The following is an 18303-nucleotide window of genomic DNA, read 5'->3' on the forward strand; positions in this document are numbered from 1 at the left end:
ATTGTTCAGTGAAATTGCAAACAATCTAGCAGCTATCGTTCTAATTATCACAGTTGTCCATATGTTCATACGCAAAGGGAATTTTTGCAATTTCTTGGTCCCATGCTGTTTGCTTCTATTATGTTCTTCTCTCCGGATCTGGTTTCATGAAGCGGAAATTACAGGGAAAACCTCTGTGTCTGTCCTTTATGGACAGTGGAGTGGGGAGAAGTTTGTGTCCAGGCTTCATTGTCCTCTTTTTGAAATCTTTTGTTGTAGTTTGTGTTTTCAAGTCCATGTCCCTTGCTACAGGAACACCTTTATAAACAATGTGATGGATATTTTAGTGCAGGATCTTCTTGGGGGGAGTAAGGTGGGCTGCCCGTCGTCCTATTCAAACTGCAGAGCTACAGAGAAACTATCTTCTAGTTGTTATGTGTACAAAAGCAAGTAGATAAAAAGAACAGGTTTTCTTTCCTCTTGAAACACTGGATAGTTTCTGACCCTTAAAGACTAGCATTTTGCTGGTAATAAAATAGAAGAATACCTCCAACCGTTAGTCTGGATTGGAGTGGGAGGTGGTGGGGGCTAGACGGGAAAGGAGAGAAATGTACTTGAAACAGTGTAATAAAGCTTAATTGTATTAGTTTTGAAAAAGGTTTTTGATCTTCTCTGAGGATAATTTTATTCCTATAATGGTTGGAAAGATGGAAAATGCAGCACAGAACAATCTTTTTTATTAGCTGTTGCTTTTATATAATTCTGCTTTTATTTGTTGAATACACGCAGACCTTGACATTTATTTATTTATTTTCCCTTCCACTGTGCTAAAGCTTTCCAACTCAGGTTTAGGTATATTTTTATATATCTGTGTTTGTGTGTGTCAATATTGGAAAAAAGCTCTCAGTAAGGGGATGGTGGGGGAGAGCTCTGAAATAGAATTTTGCTTTCTCTGCTGTTTTAAGAGGGGATGGTCACTTGAAGTGTGGTCACTGGTAGTTCAGAGGTGTTTGGCTGTGTGTGGAATTAGCAAGCTGAAATTTCTCCTTCTAAGGATCAGGCTATCAGGAATTCCCCTCTCTCCCCCTCTGCTGTACCCAGGTTGGTTTTGTCCCCACTTCTGCATGATAACAGAATTCGGCAGTAGGAGACTTAGACATTTGTTTTTGAAGGATGTTTTGAACTATTGATTTTAAAAACCCAGTACATTCCCAGTAGGATGCTAAAAGTAATTGTGTTACATACTCCTTACAACATAAGAGCTGCTCAGTGAATCAAACATGGAGACTCTCCTGTTTCCTCTGACATTGGTCAGTTTGCAAAGGCTTTGAAGGAAGAAGAAAAAAAACCATCACCAAAACAAAGCCACAAAGAAAACTTTCAGAGAGGAGCTTTGAGAAGAGTCTTCCTAAATGTTGTCAGTTGGAGGCAGACACATGCCCTGCTGCTCAAAAGTTTATTTTCATTCAGTATTTTTATTCACTGGAAGTTGGATTACTGCCATTGTTCTTCTACGCATCTCAGGCATTTTTCCTGTATCCCTGTTTAGCTCTGTGCCTCCAACATCATGTGGCAGTGTGTGCCAAGGTTAACTTATATACTCTATAAATTCTCTGTTATCAGTTTAAAATAATTTTTTTGCATTTAATATCCTTTTTGTGAAAGAGATAAAAGAAATTCTCTTCATTATTCATTATCTGTAGACTTCTGTTCCCTCTTTTACCTTCCCACTAAACTGAGCAGTCCTTACCTTTTCAGCCTCTGCTTGTGTGAATGATTTTTTCCAGGTTTCTCATTCTACTTGTTTGTCTTTTGGCACTTTCCCCCTAGCAGCTCTGTCTTTGAGATGTATTGACCAGAATTGAACTCAGTAGTTCCCTCGAATGCAGCAGATTGTGTGAATACATTATCCTTTTATTTTGTAATCTCTGAAAAAGTACTGTAATCTACTGGACAGAGCACAGAATTGGAGGGAGAAACCCTGCTCATTTTCTAATAGCCGTTTCTCTTTTGGGAGTTTGAAACAATTATTTAGTCCATCTATCTCAGTTATTCCATCTATATGATGGAATAGCTTATAATGGGAAGGCAAAGTGTTGTGAAACAGTAAAGCTATAAAAATGCTAAAAAGGCTTTGCCTTTAGTTTTGCATGAGGTGAAGTATGGCCATACCTTATTTCAAACAGATCTTGAGAAACTCAGTTTCTCCAGACAGTCGTATTAAAATTTTCATGGGGAAAGGCATGTATGAAAAAATAATTGCAGTATTTCAGGTTCTGGGGTTTTCCCCTGCATCTTCTACTAAAGCACTGGAAGAAATGGGAACATGAGTGCAGCCGTTCTGTGTCACAGTGAGGATCCATCTAGTTCAGTTGGCTGGTCCTGGCTGTGGCAGAATGTCCAAGGATAGCTAAAAACTGAACTGCTGGGAAAAGAGGTTGTGGAGTCTCCTTCACTGGAGACAGTCAAAGAGCATCTGGACACAATCCTGTGCCATGTGCTCTGGGACATCCCTGCTTGAATAGGGAGGTGGGATCAGAGGACCCACTGTGGTCCCTTCCAACCTGACCCATTCTGTGATCAAAGCAAGCTTATTGGGGTACTTGTCCCAAATGCTTTGACCATCCTGGCTAGTCATTTTTGGAACTTCTCCTCATGTATTTAGTCCTCGGAGGGTTGTGAACCAGGACAGTGTGCCTGGTGCTCAAGATAGGGGGGACTGTGAACATGTGTGACAGCTGTGTCAGAATCACTGTTTGGTTCTCTGTTTCTTTGTGGTGCCTGACACTTGATTTGCACTTCTGACTTGTGTTGAGCGAATGCCACATGCTGCTGCTACTGGCAGCATTCCGCTGTTTTGTGTGCAGACTTGAACATACACGGTGGGTGTGCTGGGATTAAAGCAATGCTGGGATTAGTTGCTGGGAATATTCTTCCCACTGCACCCTTCGTTGTCAGTTTGTCAGGGATTGTGTGTATGGGAAGGAATGGTGGGCTTTGTTCTGCCTGCAGAGTGGTGCATGCTTCTTAGAGATTTTTCTTTTAAATCAAATTTTGTTGAACAAATTCCTTGCAGAGGATCATTACACTGGTAAAACCCTTCATCTTCCTCACTTTAACTCTGATTGTTGTAGTTGTGTTTCTGTCTCTTGGGTCACTTGTATTTTTTTGTTTTGGAGTGCCTGGAATATTTTGGTAATCAGGAAAATGAGAGGGGAAAGCTCCTTTGAAATGACTGTTTCTTACATGATGGTGTGTGATTGCAGGGTTGGAGCTGGTGATACAGACATTCCATTCCACACCTGTGTTTCCAGTGTGACTGTCTAATCTCCAATAAGTAATCCAGTAATGAGATCTGACTAATTTGTTATAAGTGGTTAAACTTCTAACTCTGACTTGTTTCAGTAATTTTACTCTCATCCATGTAATCTGAATTATTTCATAAAATGTGTGTCTTCTCTCAACTGTTTTGAATGAGGTTCTGTACTGTAGAGTTCCTCTGGGTAGAAAGAATGAGAGTTAAACTAGTAATCTGTAGGGAGAACCTTAGACACACTCAACTTGAGAAGCTCAAGGTGATGTTTTTTAATGCATTTATTTGTTGCTGAGAAGCAGGGAGGAGATGGAGGGAGCTTATTGCAAATAGTTAACATATATACTGCTCAGAACTGGGATTTTTGTTAGGGATTCTGTGTATGCTTTGTCCTTCTTTCTCCAAGTAGTAGAAACGTCCTTTAAAAAGTATCATGAGAGAAAAGTGCAGTCTCTCCTGGAACCCTTCAGATACCAGGAGATTTCACTTAGCATGTTAGTAGTATACTTTGTCCCAAGTAAATATTTATTTGGCTCCTTTTGCTATTTGGCCTCTTGCTGAGTTTAACCTGACAAAAACTAAGGGTAGTGCTACACTGCAACAAAAACACGGGCAGTGCTTTGGAGTAGTGTGAAACAGTAGAGAAAGGCTGAAGGTAATCTTGGAAGATAAAATGAAACTCCTTGCTGTAGATGATGCCTCTTCTTTGTCTGGATTTCCCTAAGCTCCGGCTCCCACGTTATCTCTTGTTAGGCGGCTGTGGACTGCTGTGAGCACTGGGTGCATTAATATGCAATGTTTTTCTGCTTGTAGTTTTTGAGAGCAGTAAGTAGCACAAGAGGTATTCATAAGCTGAAGAGTATTTGTGCAAGTGGGAAAGGAATGCATTGAATACATACCTTTTTTATTAATAAGGTTGACTGCACCTTTTTCTCTGCTTGACTTCGCAAATCTTGTAATTTTGTGTGTGGCATTCATCTTGTTTGGTTTGTTTAAATTAATCTCTTTTTGCCCTTGTACTTCCCATTTAATTCATGTTTGTAAAGCATTTAGGATGTGAAAAGAATGGGAGGCAGTTGTTTTTGTTTGTTATTCTTACTGGCCTTGATCCTTCTACTTGGAGCTGTCTCCCAGTTTGGTGTGCCAAGGTCACCCCTACATGCAAGTCCACTGTCATTTCTTGTTTGTGGCCGGTAATTTGTCTCAATAAAAATTTCTGCAGAAAAGGAGTGATAGAAGCCTGAAAAAAAAGCCTTCCAGAACAATACATTCATGTTGATATTCCTCATCAATTTAAAGCAGACTCTGTGGAGCTTCACAGACTGATGTCACCTGGTAAAGGTGGGAAGGGATTTCTACTGAAGGGGATGAGGAATTAATTCCTTGAGTTGGGATGCCAGGCTTGTCTGTATCCATGAGATTTAGGGATCACTTGCCTACCTTTGGAAAAACAAGCTGTGTTCAGGTGTTATCTCCAGCCAAACCCTCTGCACTCTCAGCGGGAGTTAAAGATTCAGTGCCCTTTGATAAATGAGTTTATGTGTCCTGGCAGGTGTCACTGACACCATTTGCTTTCTCCTGTAATGTCTTGGGGCTGTGTGTGAGCTATTGCCATGTGTGTAAGGGCTGCTTTGTTTGCCTCTAGTCACAGTCTTGCCAGCCACCAGCTTATTGCTCTAGCCAGTGCTGTGGGTATCTGTAGGAAGAACAGCTAGTGTGAAATGAACTTCTGGTCTCAAAAGATGTGTTTCTCTTTCAGAAGAGTTTCTTGTCCCCATCTCCATAATTGAACCTTACAATATTCTTTACAATTTCATTTTCATTTCTTATCTAATTTGTTCAGTTCTCTATTCATCCCGAGCCCTTCTTGCAAACCCTTCCTCTCACAAACCCAGTAATGCTTTCTTTGAATTTACAACATCTATAATCCAAAAAAGCAGTTTGCCTTTCAAGTCAGTAGAGCAGTACAGCAAAGCACCCAGTTCATCAAACTGTTGATTTAATCTTCTGAACCCAAGAATAATCCCCAGTGTAGTTTTCTGAAATAGGTTGACAAGATCCATCCAAATCATTCCTATCACTTCCAGTTGCTCAGGTTGCCTGTCTGGGGCTGTGTGGATGATACTCCCAGGTGGCAGTGGCTCTATCAGTCTCCCAGGGCACAGCCTTTGATGTTTAGAGAATGGAAGATGATGTCCTGTGAGTGAATTAGATTTCTGAATGGGAACAAACTGAAAAGGGAGCAAACCTGAAATCATCATCTGAGCTAGCTCCAACCTTCCACCCTCTTCTCCTTTTCAGTTTTTCTTGGACATTAAATGTCACACTGGGGTAAGAGCACGACAGGGAGGGCAGCATCCCTGATTTCTGCTTTCTGCAGGCATCCATTAGGGCTGAACAGCATCTTCAGAGGAGGTTAATGCTCCTCGTAGTTTTCCTGTCTGCAGGGAGAGGTTCCTTCCTTGTTGCTTGTGGCCAACACACAAACTGACTTCCAGTACCTTGTGCTCAGTTCACCCATTTAATGGCTTTTTTGCTGAAAGCTTGTGAAGTTTAGTAGTTAATATACCTTGGTACACAGCTTTTAGAGATCAGATAAATTGATTGGTAATTTGATGAACTCAAAGAACATCTATAATAGGGTAACTAAAACGTGTTAGATGTCAGCACAGCCTCTCTGCCTTCTCTGCAGTGTGTATGTTCTCTCTTCAATATGTGTTGACTGCTGTACAGTACATTACATCAAATTACAAGCAGCCTCTATGCAAACAGCAGCTAAGTGTTTGCTTCCTCTTCAGCCTGCACGATTAGTGCAGAGATGCGTTTGCAGTCTGTGTGCTGAAGGGTGAACTGTCAGAGCCTTACGGTGATTTTGTTTCCCTGGCATTTAGAGTATCTTTGCAGAGGGAGAGAATGATGCTTATGGGCTGCTTCGTCTTGGAGGAATCCATCCTCAGGCTCGACTTGTGAAATAAATGTGGCAACGTGTGGTTTGAACTTAGTGTCTTAACACTGAATTTAGCAGCTGAATTTAGATAACAATCTGGTATCTGGTCTCATCAGTGTATCACTATGAAGACTTGTTAAAGGCAGAACAAAAAGACCTAGAATGTGATCTTGTCTCTTTGTTAGAACTCAACACTGGAGCATTTGTCAAGCCTAGTCCAAAAAGAGCAAAACAAGAGGTTCTTTTGTCTTGCTTCTGAGAGCTTTCCCGTTATCTAATATTTCTGATACCCTCCCTTGGCATTTTTATTCAACCCAATTTTCCCTTAATTTCATTCATTCTCTCATTGCCTAATAGTTTAAATTTCTGATTCCTCCCTCTTTGTGCTGTTTACACGCTTGTTTATAAGCAGGATTGGTATTTATAAACGTGTGTATGTATATTTACATAGAAAACACTGTTACCAATAAAACCAGTGTTACTTTTCTAATGGAAAGCAGCACTTGCACACCCCCCTACGCCCCCAGTTGCGGACACACATGCTGTCTGTGTCTCACCTGTTGTTACTGAGGTGCAGTTGTACCTCAACAGCAACTACATCACCCTGCTGCAATAAATACCAGTGCTGCCTGTTATTTCCATGTAATTCACCAACCAGTGTACAATTAATTTCTGGCCCTGTTATTGCACTATTGGCTATTTTATGAAGCTGTAGAGAGTTAGCACAGTGAATTGATTAAATATGTTCCAGACCTTAGGCTGGATTCTGTGTGTCTGCTGGGATTTCAATGATTGAAGCTTGTGCTTCTCTTGGGATATTCCAGATTTAGACTTAGTCTGGGAAATTGTTTCAGGTAGACAAAACTTCCCTGTGTGAGGAATTTACTTGCCTAAGAGCCTGACTTCGGGGAATCTGAGATTTCTATTTCAGCTCACAGTGGTCCTTCTACTTGTGGCAGGAAAAGGGCATTACTGTTGTGACTTAAAAATAAAGCCAACACGAGGATTCATTTTGAAAAGGTCCTTAAAATTATGGCTCTGCCCATACAGAATATGCTGTCATCATGTTAATGGAAAATATGGCTAATAATTACTCTATAAATTGACTCCCCAGAACATCTCAAATTTATGCTGAATTAAGTAGTCCAAAGATCAGACTTTAAAAAAGAACTACTCCATATTTACAGCGGCTGTACCTTCTGAAGTGTTTAGTAGTTTACTGTGGGTGTGTTAAATACATGTTTCATGACAGCCTGGGGCCACTTCTCTGAAGGTTTTTTCCCCATCTGCCAGTCATTTTAAAGAAACATAAATAAAAGAGCTACTCCAATTTCTTGAACATATAATGCACGTTCCCCAGAGACCAGGGTGACTCAGAAGAAGCTTGTAAATAACATGTTCAATGTTTTTAAATAGATGTGCACCATCAGGCTCGCAGTGAGGTCTTCAGCCACTGCAAACTTGCTTTGCCTGTCGCAGAATCTCCTGATTCCATGATGATGAGGGGTGGATTTTTGTTTGGTTGGTTTTGGGGTTAATTGGTGGTTTGCCCATACATCCTGCTGCCCCAAGGATGATCCCAGCTGTAGTTTGCCATTAAACACCTTGTCTCGAATGAAGATTTCCTGGATCACCCATTTGCATTTTAGCCCCATTGTAAATAAATATGAAATCATGGCTAATTTTGTTTTGTTTTAGTTAAAAATAGTAAATATATATCTCAGATGCAGTAGAACCATCTGGGAGTTGAACCCTGACGAATGTGGAGAGGAGGTTGTCCTGGCAGGTGTTCAGCAGTGGAGTGGCCAGCAGGTAAAAGATGTTGCCCTGCACAGGAGACAGCAACAGAGAGGAATGGCCACAGAGCTGGGACACACTGAGAGGCTGCTGAATCTGTGCCCATCTCCAAGAGGCCACAGAGAAGCAAGAGATGGGAGAAGAAAATGTGGAAGCTGAGATAAAGCTCTAAGCCTCTGGCTTGAGTGGGCTTGTAATAACGAGTTTATTTTATGAGAAGAGCTAGCTTTTCTTTTCCTTCCCAAATACTGCATTTCAGATCTTTTAATAAGAAAACCAGTTTAATTCCTTCTCCTTTCTTCTCCCTCCCCATTCTTCTGAACAGAAGCCAAATTTTTTCTTTCATAATTTAAAGCTGCAAGGTTGCTTTGAGCTTGCATGCCTGGGTCAATTGAGGAGTGCCTGGGTTGTGGATTTTTTTTTTTCCCCTAGAGATGTCTCATGATGTACTGGACAGTAGACAGAAATCATCTAATTTGCCCTGACATGCAGCAAGCTTTGAACTGGCTGGACTGTGGTTCTTGATCAGAGAAGACGACTCATATGGGTGTGTAAAAATGTGTGCCTGAATGTGTGCCTGTCTGAGCATGTATATGCATTTTTTAACCTCATTTTTCATAATAGGTATGTATACCACAGAATTTCCTTTGGCTCTTTAGGGAATTAAATGTAGTGTATGAGACCTTTCACCTTTAGGTCATTTGTTGAGATGCAGCTTCCGTTCGCAGCAGCAAAACACCATTGCTACCTGATGGCTAATCACTCATTCGTGAGGCACTGAGATAACTCTTCCTTCAGTTAGAGGCAAGGGTTTGTTGCAGGAAGAACAAAAAAAAGAATCCCCCATAATGGTGTCCTAACTATCAATTTCTGTGACAGGCACAGGGCGTCCCAGAGAGGAACACAGCATTTGTTCTTACTGGCTGAAGGCAGAACAGTGCTGGGTTTTAAGTTTGTGTGTTCATTTGTTCTGTGGAGAGAGGTTTTACCTCCAGGTCTGTGGTGTTTGCTTTTATTCCCTCCTGTTGTTCCCCAGCAAAAGCATAGTTCTGTCCCTTCTTTGTGTTCCTGTTGTCTCAGCTCAAACTGTGTCCAGTTGAAGAGCTTGAATTTTTTGCTTGGTCTTGTCCAGATATAGGTGAAATACTGATACTTTTTTTTTTCACGAGCTTGAAAATAATATACATTTATAAAAACACTGTTTCCCAAGCCTATTTTCTTACAGAGTTTATAGCTACATCAACAAGCCCCTGATAATTAGGATGCTTATACCAAAATGTTTCTACTGGAACTTTAAGCCTACCTATATTTCCTTTTCATTTAATGCCAAGTTCAAGGTCTGTTGTTGCTTGTATTCTATAATCCTTACTGTCAGAGACTGTGTTCAGAGATAAATTCTGAGTAGACTCAGCTTGCATCTATGGGTGTGTGGTACACTCTGCATGTGACATTCTTCCATTTGTGTCCCTGAGCAGCCTTGGCAGCAAGACGTTGTGAGATTTTTCAGGTTTAATAAGTAAATAAATTCCTATTATTGTTGAATGGGCTAAAAGTGAGACCTGTCTTGTTGCCTTTCCTCTGCCTTTCTCTAGTGAAAGTACCACAACTGAGCTGGTGGTGCCCGAAAGCTGCACGGGGCCATGGGTGACATCCTGCCCCAGGGCTGTGTTTGGAGCGGTCTCTGCCGGAGTACAGGAATGAAGGAGTCATGTGGCTGCTCCTGCTCTCTCTGGGTGTTTGATTTTCATGTTAATATTTACAGCTTAATAGCTCTGCTGTGAAAATGCCTCTCTTTATTGATGGGAGGTCTGTGGTCCTTCTGGGCTTCTCTTTGGAGCCTTCCCTCTTTGCCAGCTGCAGAGGTGTCTCTTCAGTGCCTCTTTAGAGGAGGCAAAACAGCTGCATTAAAAACAGGTGAAAGAGAAGATTGCTAAAAGCAGAGGGAATGAGACTGTCAAATAATTGCTTACAAATATTTTCTGATTTCTTTCTTATCCCTTCTGCCATCCTTTCTCCTTTGTCCTCCTTGTGGTTTATTTTTATCTTAGGATAAACATTGTATTTATTTTCTGTTTGCTGTGTGGTGAATTTCAATCTTTTGAATAGCAAAATACATATAAAAAGATACTAGTGTTCCTTTCTCTGGAATAACTGATGCCTTGCAGGGCGAACTAGAGGTTATGTGACAGTGGTATTGTAAAGGCAGGCCAAAGGAATCTGTGTTAAGCTATTTTCTTTTTCTTATTATGAATGTTTCGTTTTATATTTTATTTTCCTTTCTAAATACTAATCAATATTTATTTGTAGGAATAGCTTAATAACTTTTTTTGCCACCTGTGAAATACATTGTTGCTTTAAAATGTTTGTCCAACTGCCACTAATAAAGGAGAATGACATAAAATTATCCTTTGTAATACCGTTTTTGAACTGTGGAGCTGGGAACTTTTTACAGGTATTCATTAACTGAGGTTTCTTCTAGCTCACTGGAAGATAAGTGATTGTCCCTACTTTAAAAGTGAAACCTTAATGCTTAAGGTTAGTATTTTCTATAATAGCTTTTGTCTCTTCACTTTTTGGTTGTCCAGGAATAGTGTATTTCTTCAGATGTGCTGATTACCCGTAAGTTGGGCTTGAAGTTTTGAATAATGAGCTCCTGAGCATCTCCAGACAGATCCACAAGCCAGCAGGCACTTCTGAAAGTGTGGATTTGTCTGTGTCATTAACTGTGTACAGTGACCTGTGAAGTCCTAGCGGTCTATTTTGGCTGTAATCGTTAAACCAGCCTCTCCTACTGGATAAACTGGGAAGAGAGCCTGCAAGCACAGTAAGAGAACCTTGACTGAAAATACAAATATCTTCAGAAAACGCTCTGGGAGTAATAGTAATAAAGAAAAAGTACAGTGGCAAAATAAATTGCTGCTGATACAATTTTTCTTCCTCTCTCAAGTTTGCCTCTAGTATGGCAGTTTTTCTCCCTTCGATAAATAAATGCAAAGATGGGAATTGCTGCCAAAAACTGTCACATTTCTGGAACTTTCAGCCCCTGATTATTCACATTAAGCCTCTCCCCCCCCAGCAGTACAGTATTCTGAATATGTACACCCACCATTCTGTCAGATCTGTGCAGTCTGTGTCTGGTTCATCTTCTGTGTCTTTGATGTGCTCCATAACGTAGGCAAAGAGAGGTCTGATAGTCTCTCTAAAAACCTGACAGTTTGTGTGACAATCTGTCCACGAATCCACAGGCTTCTTGTCAACCAAATGAGCCTTTGAATATCAGAGGTTTCAGAACAGCGCTTGCAGCATTGCATATGCACCAAGGGGAGAGTACAACAGGCTTCCTTGTAACCTGAGAGATGTCTGCCTTTTCCTTAATCATTCCAGGGACATCTCATCATTGCTTGTTGGCTGGTTCTCAGCCCCGCACATGTCGGGGTTATTTAGCAAAGCTTGATTTACTGGAAACTGCACATGGAGAATAATTTGTAGTTGGGGGTAGAGGAAAAACCCTGGGAGGGGGTGGAACTTCCATTCTTTGGCTTACTTCTGTTTTTCAGTGTTTTTTTGTTTGTTTCTTATAGTGACTGGCTTTCCTGCAGTTCCTTTACCCATGCAGGTGTATGGATGTGATGCATTATTTTCAGTATTCTCCAGCTCTATTTGGCATCCTGTTGCCTTGGGCTCCACTGTTCTGCCTTCCTCTGGGAAGCCAGTGTATTGCATTCCTTAGCTACCTGTTGTGTAAAAGGATGGGGTCATGAATTTAACTTAGCTTTTTTTTTTAAACTGGGACAGGAACTGTTAACTGGGCCAGCTGCTGCAGTTTATAAATGGGACTTAGGGATATTCTCAGCAGAGAAAGATGGAAGTTTTATCTGCAGCATGACTGTCCGAGGTGGTGGGAGTTTTGTTGGAAGCTCTGTCAAATACCAGCTTTGGTATGACAGCATTAAACCTTAGTTAAAATGTTCCTTCCTTCCTTCCCAAAATAAGCTCCTGTGACAGGCCTGACAGGGGAATGTGCTTCATATCTTTTTTATTGTATGACAAGTATTTGATGGCTGCCAATTTTGTTTGATGGGGTTTTTTTCCCCTCTTTATTCCCCCTTGAAAGTGCTGGTCAGCCTTTGAGTGAAAGTTCCACCTGCATTTCTTAGCACTCTTGATATTTTGGCAGTTTCCTTCTTTCTTCTCCGTTTCCCTTAGCATCAATTCTCTCTTCCTGTCACTCTCTCATGGGCAATGCCCAGTTGTTTGAAGCAGCATCCTGTGATCTTGGAGTTCATGCTGACAGTGTGGTGGGTCTGCTGGTAGGACCAAGTACCCCTGCAGGATGAGTTGTGCAGCTGCCTAGCACAGGTGCTGAGATTTGGCAGGCGGTGCTGTGCCCTTCATGCCATGGGCACCACGTTATCTGCGCACATCAGCCACATGCAGGACTTCTCTGAAGCAGATGCTGAGAACTCTTGATTTTTAATCGATGCCTGGGAAGTCTGTTTACCTGCACTTGTCAGGTGTAATTGATTCGGGCATTTACTGTGAATTCCTCATCTTAGCTAAACTTCCAGTTGGGAGGAGAGCAGGGTGAGACTCCCCTACAGCAGTACTGGCATTAATCTGGGCCTTTCACGATGGTGTTGCTGTCCTTGTCAGAAAGCCTGAGTTACCTGCTGGAATTTTATGGCCTTTCTCTTTGAAGCTGCCTCTGCTTTCCAGAGTTTGTTTAAAGAATTGGCAATGCTTTGTTTGTAGTCTTTCAAAGGGTGTGCTTTAAAGGAACCTCATATAAACACAGTGTTTCTTTGTCTTTTCTCCTTCTTCCCCTTTTAATTGCTTCTGTAGAAATAATTTCTTTTTTGTTGGTTGCCTTTCTGACTTGAAGATAACATGAGGCTTTTCTGCATGTTTCCAGAGAGGCACTTGAAGCTTTTGGAAGTCCCTAATACCATTTTGCTGTGGGATACCTGTTTTTAATTAGACTCTTCCCAGGGTACCTTCACAGACAGTCTGACTGTGGTGTGGGATCGCAGCCTGGGTCTGTAAACCCATTTTCACTCGGATGGAGTATCTCGGTGTGGGACCCTGGTTCTGGGAAGTCCTGGGATCCAAATTTTTATTTGAGTCACCATGTGCTTTAGGGACTGTAGCTTAACCTTTTTGTGCCTAGTTTGTTATCTGCAGGATAAACCCAGCCATGTTCCTTCTCCCCAGCTCTGCCTCCCTCAAGCTTTGTGGAGATAGGTGTTCCGTGGGATTTTATCTTTGAGAAGCTTTCTAGATATGCTACAGAATTAATACTTTGCTTTCAACTCAGGATAATATTGCAGACATGAGAAAATCTGTTCAAAGAGGAATGTACTTCTGCTCCTAACTAGTTTAACTTGCCTGTGTTCTTACTGTGGACACTACCCTCTTTATGCTTTCTCTGAATCTTAATCCAAAATTTATGATCTCACAGCTTATTGCTGAAGGAAAGAATAGAATGACACAAATTCAATGCTCTCATTTCATTATTGGTCTCAGCGGGAGGAGTGGATGAACCCACACATGAACAGCAAACAACAGAGCTGTGTTTAGAAGTTGGCTTTGGCTGAAAAAAATCTTTTTTTCCCCGTATCAGCAAGCTGTTTGTAGTTCCTTGCATCTTTTCTCTGTTACCTTTTAAGAAAAAAAGCATATGAATTTTCAAAAAAGCAGTTTAACCCTTAACTTCTGTGCTCTAGTAATATGCTCTATAGGCATGTTTGTCTTCCTCGTTAATTGGCTTTTATTTTTATGCGCACTTGATGGGAAGGAGGAAATGTGAATGATCTCTTTGAGCTAACTGCTTGCTGATACCAGCAAATGGGCTGAGCAGAAACACCAGAGGAGTGAGCTCAGGAGGTGAAGAGATTGTTTTTTGCAGCATATTCTGAAATTCCCAAACTCCCTGTTTTGGAGCAAAGCTGATAGCAGTGATTGATTGTGTGGGTTGATTTTAACACATCCATAGGGTCATCCAGTGAACAGATTGGTTTGGCTCATCTGCCTCTGTACCTGTGGGAGGGATGCAGGTACATGGGGTAATTTTTCAAATCTGTTAGGAGCTGTTTGCATGAGACTTGTGAGTGGTGAGAATGAACAGCCTGATCTGCAGTGCCTGTGAACCAGCGACCCGCTGAGGTGTGGGGAGCCTGGGTGTACCTTTGCTTCCCTGAGGCACTGCTGGGAGCAGAGGTGGCTCCTGAATCTGCCACTGACCGAGGTTCCTCTGGAGCTTCCCGGAGTTGCTCGTGGCAGCAGCTGCATCCAGGGCATGTGTGTGTTGCCTGTCCCCAAGAGCATGCAGGCAGGCCACAGTTGTGCTGCTTCTCAGGATGGTGTGAGATCTTATTTCTGGCTTCAGAAGCAGCTGGAAGCAGGAATTGGAATGTCTTCCAGCTGACACTTGATATGTAAGAAGTAATCTTTGTTTTCCTTACCTGTTTCTCTCAGAAACTTGTGGTGCCCTTGTGGGGCACACCACGTATTGCCCCGCTCACAGCACTGCCTCTTGTGCTCTTTTGGGTTTGAGAGGGGCTTGCAAAGGCATTTTGCTGCAAGCTGGTGAGCGTGGATGTCAGACGGGATGGAAGCAACACGTCTGTCAGGTACGAGGCAGATTGTACCATCTAATCTCCCGGCTGTCTCCGCAGCATTTGTCAAGGCCTCCACTGCCCTGCTCTGTTTCATCAGAGCTATCACTGGCATTCATCTAGGCTGGCAGCATTTCAACAGCTGTTAATCCTCTTTGTATCTCTAAACACTGTGACCACTGACAAGCTTCTGTACTCTGAGGTGTCAGAATATCTCAAGATACCTGTGGTGATGGTGGCTGGGTTTGTTGGTTTTAAATCAAGACACCTTCCAATCTATTGACCCAGACTGAACCTGCTGGGGAAATCTTTGTCCCAGTGTCAGGCTTTTAATGCTGCTGCTTGATGTTCACAAATAATTTCACCTAAAATCTGATTAATTTCAATTTCCTCATGCTTGTTTTGCTCAGTTTTCTGTTTTACGTGTTACTGCAAGTAGCACATGTTTCGCTGAAGTTGTAAGGAATGTGGTTTAATGTCAGTGTGAGAATGAGCTGGCAGGGTTTTCTCTTTATGTTTCAATTACTTTCCCTCCTGAAATAACCCTGAGAACTCAGTCTTCTGCTGTAATGTTTTCTTACTTTCTTTGCTGTATGTTCTGGAAAGGGCCTGGGCAGTGTAGAGAGGTGTAGTAGTGAGTGCTGGAGTTTCTCTGCATGTTTGCAGCCAAGGAGGAATGCTGAATTAAAATTGCTCCAAATTTAGTTCTAAGTTTTAAAATTGATTCCCTTTGGAAGGGAATTTTTAGCATAAGAGTGCTTTGGAAGAGTGGAAAGCAAGGGTATAGCAGCAAATCTGTTGTAGAAAAACAGCAGGGTAAAGGAAAGTGGTTCTGTTGCACTTTAGGCTCTGGTTATGTATTTTTACAACTTCTTGGTGTTTTTATTATTTGCTACAAACCATCATTTAATAGCAGTGAAAAATCTTTCAAACTAACATTTCTTTGCTTAGTTTGTTTGTCCTCTCTGGAGAGCTCTCTCCCCACATGACAAAGCTCTAATGTTCTGAAGTTGACTCCCCTAAGGCTCAGCTTTATTGAGAGAAGTGAAACATTTTAGGTGGTTCATTCATTCTTTCTGTGTCTTTTGTTATTTGAGCCCTTTTGGTGTTCTTTGGTCATGTTTTTAAACTTATTTCTGCAACTAAGACTGCCAGGAGCTTTATTTAATAATAGTTGAGGTCTCATGTTCAACTTTTTCTTTGTGAGCTGCCATTTTATCTCAAGCATCAAATATTGTAAAACTAAATTAAAAGCAGCGTTCATGTCTTGTAATTTCATGTGGAATGTTCTCTCTTTTACTGTACCACTGAATATCATTTATGAAGATAAAGGACTTCACTAAGACTACAGGCAGCTCAGACTTTGTTTCAAGTGCAAATACCACACCTTGATCCTGCTGAATAGCCCTTGTGTGGAGGTGACCCTGCTGAAGTTTGGGGGAAGTGCTCTGCTGGTTCCTGGCATACCTCCTTGTTTGCAACTATATTATAAAGCTCTCAAAAGTTCTAGGCCACTAGAACATTCTCTCCTGCCATAGCATGGTGGGTAAACTGCTGAAAATGAAGCAGATCTTCTGTCTGAAGTAATACACATGAGAACACTTGGGGAATTATTCTCTGTTAGCAGAAGCCCCAGATCACAGAAATGGCTGTGCCTGTGCCCATGCTGAAAGGCCCTTCTCTTGCCCATTTAGGCCATTTGTTGCTCATTTAATGTTTGAGACAGCAGGAGTGTGACTTTCCCAAGGCTGGAAAGGATCCAAAGGCCAAGAAAAATGTATTTTAAAAATCTGCTTGTTGAACAAACTCAGATTTAAATGGTAGCCCCTCTGTTTTTGTTACTTGGGGAAACATTTAAAGGTACTGATTCATAGCATTAGAAATATTGTTTTATTAGGTTTTAGAGTTTTTGAGGGGGAGAGGTCTAAACCAACAGCAAGAGGCCCAGTTGAATCACACAGAAAGATGTTTCCTTCTTGTTTTTAAAACTCAGCAGCTTTATCTGCAGGTTGAAGGTGTTCTGTGCCCCTCCTCAATCTTTGCATGATGCCTGGTGGTTGCTCTGAAACCAAGTCTTTCCTCCTTTCCCTCACTGAGATTCTTGCCTCTCTGTTCAGACTCTCATTTGCCTGCTTTTAGCAGCTTCAGAATTCAGAACTAAAGCCTGGGTTCCTTTCCCAGCTATTTTTGTCCGTGTCCATCGTTGATGTTGTTGAAGATGAACCTGACTGAAGTACTGGGCAGTTGAAGTCTCTCTAATAAACTAGGTGAGGTTGTGCCACAACCACTTTAATTGACAGTACATCCAGCAAATGATTCCATTGGCTGTTGTTCCTTTCTTTGGGAGGGTTAAACGCGACCTCGTGCTGGGTCTCACGTACAACATATTTGTTCCTGTTTTCCTCTCCCGCTGCTGTTTCACTGCAGAGTGCTGCAGGCTAATGGGATCTGACGGGACTACTTCCTATTGCCCAAAAAATGCTGAAATTTGGTACCTTGCTTTCTCTTTTTCCCAGTTTCTCTCATTCTAATCTCTCAGATCCAGTCCCTTTGAGAAATCAGACAGTATGAAATATGAAAATTGCTTGGGTAGTAATTGGAGAAACGGTGAGACCTTTGAAGCCCAATGGAGATAACGCTTACATCTACTTATTCACATTATTTAATTTTTAATGGCAAATTTAATTAATGAAGCACAGGTCTTGTGGTTTCATGTGTGAATAAGTAACAGCAGGGAGCTGTAAGTCATGAGGCCTGTTTACAGGCCAGAGAAAAAGGCACCATTAAAAACTGAACTTTTCAATATAGGAAGGAGAAAAATGGATTTAATAGCATTGAAGTTTGACCACTTTGTAACAAGTAAGTAAACAAAAACATTAATGATAATTTGCCGGTAAAATGCATTTTGAAGTGGTCAGTCCTCCATGATTTCTCAGTTTTAATCTGTCTCCTAGGTCAAAGTTTGAAAAAGCAAAATCTGTTCTGTGTTTCTTTTGCTATGTAACATAAATTCAGGCACCAGAGATAAAACGCTTAAATATAGCACCTTGAAGCCTAGGCTCTGAAAGCCTTTATAAACCTTCCAATTAGCTGAGCGTCACACAACTTCAGAGATACAGGCAGCTGTTATCCCTCACTTGCAGGTGGAAAATGGTGACTTGCCCAAGATTGCACAAATGGCAGAACCACTAATAGAACTTGAGTTATATCTGTCCTTTCCTTTTTCCAACCACTGAACAGTATGTTGGCTCATCCTGCACAGGACCACAGCTGCATTTATGGGAAAATAAATGAAGAAGGGCAAGAATAATATTCTATATAAAATGACCAAATTTGGGGAGAGACGAGATAGCAGCTTGAACTGGCCCTAAATGAATAGCTGTCTTCTCTTGCAATACCATTTTGTCACTTTTTTTGATTGATTATTGCATATTTTCTCCTTGTGCCTTTTCAGAGTGAGAGCCTTGCAGACGAGCTTTGAGCAAGGCAGTTGCCAGTGGAGTCCAGCAGCTTTGCCTAAAGCAGCGTTATCAGTGGTTTAGTGACACAAGACCTTGTAGTGCAGCTGCTGGGGGAGTGCAGCCTTTCTCTCCTGCTGATTGTGCCTGGGAGGCTCCTCAGTGCAGCCCAAAGGAGGGAGGAATTCATCCTCT

The 18303-nt window shown here is 41.6% G+C and overlaps 1 protein-coding gene across 7 annotated transcripts in view; it reads left to right on the forward strand.

Annotated features, from left to right (window-relative positions):
• Positions 1-18303, forward strand: part of CHCHD6 (coiled-coil-helix-coiled-coil-helix domain containing 6) — a 110363-nt gene that overhangs the window by 39252 nt on the left and 52808 nt on the right. The window lies entirely within an intron of this gene.

The sequence above is a fragment of the Pseudopodoces humilis genome, chromosome 13 (assembly GCF_049639895.1).
Source record: "Pseudopodoces humilis isolate 2021_Gansu_Grassland_sample_001 chromosome 13, ASM4963989v1, whole genome shotgun sequence".
Lineage (NCBI taxonomy): Eukaryota > Metazoa > Chordata > Aves > Passeriformes > Paridae > Pseudopodoces > Pseudopodoces humilis.